We start from the raw sequence: 4053 nt of genomic DNA on the forward strand, positions 1-4053 counted from the left end.
AAATATCCACAAGAAAGAATAAAGCAATTGAAGAAAATATGCTTTGATCTGCATTTAGAGTCCATCAGTCTTTATCTGAAAATGGATAACATTTTCCTTTCTTTTCCTATTTTCCAGGTTAACCATAATCAATATTGCAATAGCCACTGGAAAGGAATACACCAATCTACTCTGCAATAGTTCTAGTCAACATCTCTACAGAGAAAGTTCTACAGAACTTTCTAAACCAAAATACTCAATGAACATCACTTCCCTTAATTTGTGTCTCTCCCTACTACATTTAAACCCCTTGAAGACAGGGATATTCTTTGCTCTTACATTTGTGTCTCTTTAAAGAACTAGATGGACAGTAGAGAGACTGCTGGTTCTAGAGGCAGGAAGACTTGAATTCAATTCCACATTTAGATACCTGGCAGCTGTGTGACCCCAGGTAATCATTTAATAGCTGTTTGTCTTAGTTTTCTTAACTGTAAAATGGGGATAATAATAGCTCCTACCTTCTAGGCTTTTTTGTGAGTGTCATCTAGCATAGTGCCTTACAGAATGCTTGTTTCTTTCCTTCATCCTTCGAGAATTTATCATAGTATTTGCCCAGGAGTCAGGAGGACCTGAGTTCAAATCTGATCTCAGACACCTGACTCTTACTAGCTGTGTGACCTTGGACAAGTCACTTAACCCTGATTGCCTTGCATCCAGGGCTATCTTCAGTTGTCTTGATTCCTATCTGGCCATTGGACCCAGATGACTCCAGAGGAGAAAGTGAGGCTGGTGACAGCACAGCACTCCCTCACTCAAATTCAACTCATGTGCACACCATGATTTTTTCCAAGAATGAAGGACAAACAACAGCAACAACAACATCATAGTTCTTGATACTAGTGAAAGCTTAAGAAATACCCTTTCATTCATTCATTCATTCGTGAAGGATTAATACTCAAAAAAGTCAAGCGTCTTGACCACAGTCATATAACCCTTAAGTGATGGAGTTAAAACTCAAACTCAACACTCTTTCCATCATCCCCCATTGTCCATACAACACCATCTCTTCTAAACTAACTACCATTGAGAAAGAAGGAAGAAGATTAAGAGCAATACTGAACCACTTGATATTCAGTGAGAAGAATATCACAGATTTTATTTCTGTTACATCTATTGAGTGTCAACCATTGTCTTGGTCTTGTTTCAGGCATAAAACATAAGAGCACAACCTTCCCTTAAGGGATCTGCAATCCAAATAAGGCAGGTTTTTTTCCTTTTCCTTTTCATATTTGACAGTTAATGACTAGTTAGGCATTTGAAAAGTACCAAATACCCTGCAGAACAGTCTTGTTTCAGAGTATGCTTGCTTCAAGTATATGTTAACAATGCCAAGCATATGATACTGTGGTATTTTAAAAGTTAAGTCAGGCAAGGGATATATTCCAGCTGTGAATCCTTTGTATTCAGCAGAATTAGCTTCTAATACCTTTTCTTCTTCCCTAGTCATGTATTAAAATCATTCTGTTTCTTTTGGGCCTAATTCATCTCATGTGGAGTAATAGAAAAAGCCTTCAATTTGAACCCAAATCTAAATTTGAATACCAGCTCTGCTACTCATGACTTGCCAAATGAGCTTTGGCTATGCTCAATTGTTAAATAACTAATTTAACTATTATGGTCTTAGAAATCCACATAAAGAGCATATATTTGATTATTTGAACAGCAGAGATTAGTTCAAAGATTGTAATCATATACAAACTTAGATATTATGTTGAGAAATAAGGAGAGAAATAATTCACTAAAAGAGCTAATAATTATTGTCTTTCTTTTAAAAGTCCCATAGTGCTTTGCAGCAAATTTTGATTCTCTAAACTCTAGCAAGACTTAAGACATACTCTCTCAGCACACACATATTCTAGTAGGTTATACCTCCAGAGAATAGGGACTGCATTTCCCAAGGGTCCGGGGCTGTTCTGGTGCTATTGACTCAAGCTATTTGTTGTGTTCTTCTAATGTCATCACTTGTGACTAAAACCCCAAAATCATTTAATCCATTGAAAGTAAGGAAATTATCATTTATTAAACACTTAGAAACTGATATCTCTTTGAAATAAATAACAAATTAACATCAATTGCCTTTTAGAAAGACACATTTTCTGAAAACATAGCAAAAAATGACCTCTTCTTCCCCATCTGCTCCCAAACTGGGGCAGACTTTCTCCTTTTAGTACCTAGGGAAGAGGAGTTTTAAACTTAAAAGTTAAATATTTTCATTTCATGCTTCAAATATTTTCACTGCCAAGTTCACTTCCTGATGCAGTATAGCCTACAGATAAGCCAATCCCATGCTTGCAGAAATCCCACAGTAATTTCGTCACCATATAGATTCACTGTTGGGTTCTATTAAGTATCCTGCTGCTCAGTTGACTCCTTTCCAAGGCTGATGTTGGATCTCTAGTGACTTTTTTGATCTTTAAATACCTAACCACATTTTATACCAAAGGAAATAAGATATAAACAGGATGCAGTTAGACACAAGCTTGCTTAGGTTATGGACTCCATAGACTGACCCAATGAGGAGAAGGATACCTCCCCATCCCAAACTGCCATAGCTCAGAAAATTGTCCTTATACATTATGACAAGGAGAAATGAAAGAGAGGTAGAATGCCTTGGTTGGAATCTAGTTGGAGCAACAGTCAATTAAAAGATTACACCAGAAAGCATACAGGATACAGTCATCAACTACCTACATATGATTTTAATCAGGGCAAGAACCTTTATCCCATGTCATCCTCATTTCCAATATAAGGCTCACCAAACCACTCTGTGGAGAATAGAGCTCCCTGCACAAATTTCCAGGACTAGGCCCTCGTTGTCCAATACCACCATTATGCTTCTCTATAAAATAAGGAGATTTTTAGGTTTTGGGTTTTGATTTTTTCCTCCACTGTGAGAAACCTTCCCATGTTCTATCTTATATATCATAGTCAGACATTTCCTCAAATAATACAGTTCAGAAACAAGAGGAATTTTTTTCTTTATTAGTAGGACAAAAATTCTAGTCCAAATTTTATTTTTGCAGATAAAGATATCAAAGTCTAGGATAGAGGTTAAGTGATTTGTCTGAGATCATATAATCACATGAGATTATGAATCAGATCTTTGAATTTCAAATCCAACTATCTTTCTAAATCCCCATATAGTATATTGTTTTCAAGGATTTTTTTTGTTTGTGCAAGGTAGTGGGGTTAAGTGACTTGCCCAAGGTCACACAGCTAGGTAATTATCAAATGGCTGAGGTTGGATTTGAACTCAGGTCCTCCTGACTCCAGGGCCAGTACTCTATCCACTGTACCACCTAGCTGCCCCAAGGATATTTTACCCTATAGTATATTCAAATAAATAGGGACTACTACAGACTTCCTTTGGTCATAATCTTTGTTCTTAGAAGTTTACAGAACCATAGATTAATGTACAATTTACTTCTCAAAATTGCATGCTAAATCTATTTTCATTATTTATTTTTCTATTTTTTTACATAGTAGCAAATAGCTTTGATAATTATAACAATACAACATAATTTAGGATGTGCTAATTGCTCATTCTTTTCTACTTTTTAAATGACTTTTAAAAAGTTCTTAAACATTTGTTACTCCAAGTTAATTTTATTTGTCTAAATTTTAAATGATTCCCTTTTCCTGATTCCTATCATTTTAAGTCTGTTGATTTATACTTCTGGTCAAGATGACTGCCTGAATAGAAGCAGGCCAATTAACGCCCACATTCATATCTAATCCAATAATGAACAAAAACTCAAATGAGAAAATACTGTAGGCTACTTCTGCTCCAGAATTGCTCAAAAATTCAACCAGATGACTATATCAGTTTGATTGATATAAATATTATTTGGCATGACATGCATATAATATTGTGGATAATTTTTATTTCTTTGTTAGTCTTATACATGTGCTAGGCTTCCATTAGGGTAGGTACTAGGTCATAGCTAAAGTGCTATTTCCTATACTTATGAAGCATATTAGATGTTTCCTATTATAGACTGCATTTTGTATATT

The sequence above is a fragment of the Macrotis lagotis genome, chromosome 5, assembly GCF_037893015.1.
Source record: "Macrotis lagotis isolate mMagLag1 chromosome 5, bilby.v1.9.chrom.fasta, whole genome shotgun sequence".
In the NCBI taxonomy this organism is placed as follows: Eukaryota; Metazoa; Chordata; class Mammalia; order Peramelemorphia; family Peramelidae; genus Macrotis; species Macrotis lagotis.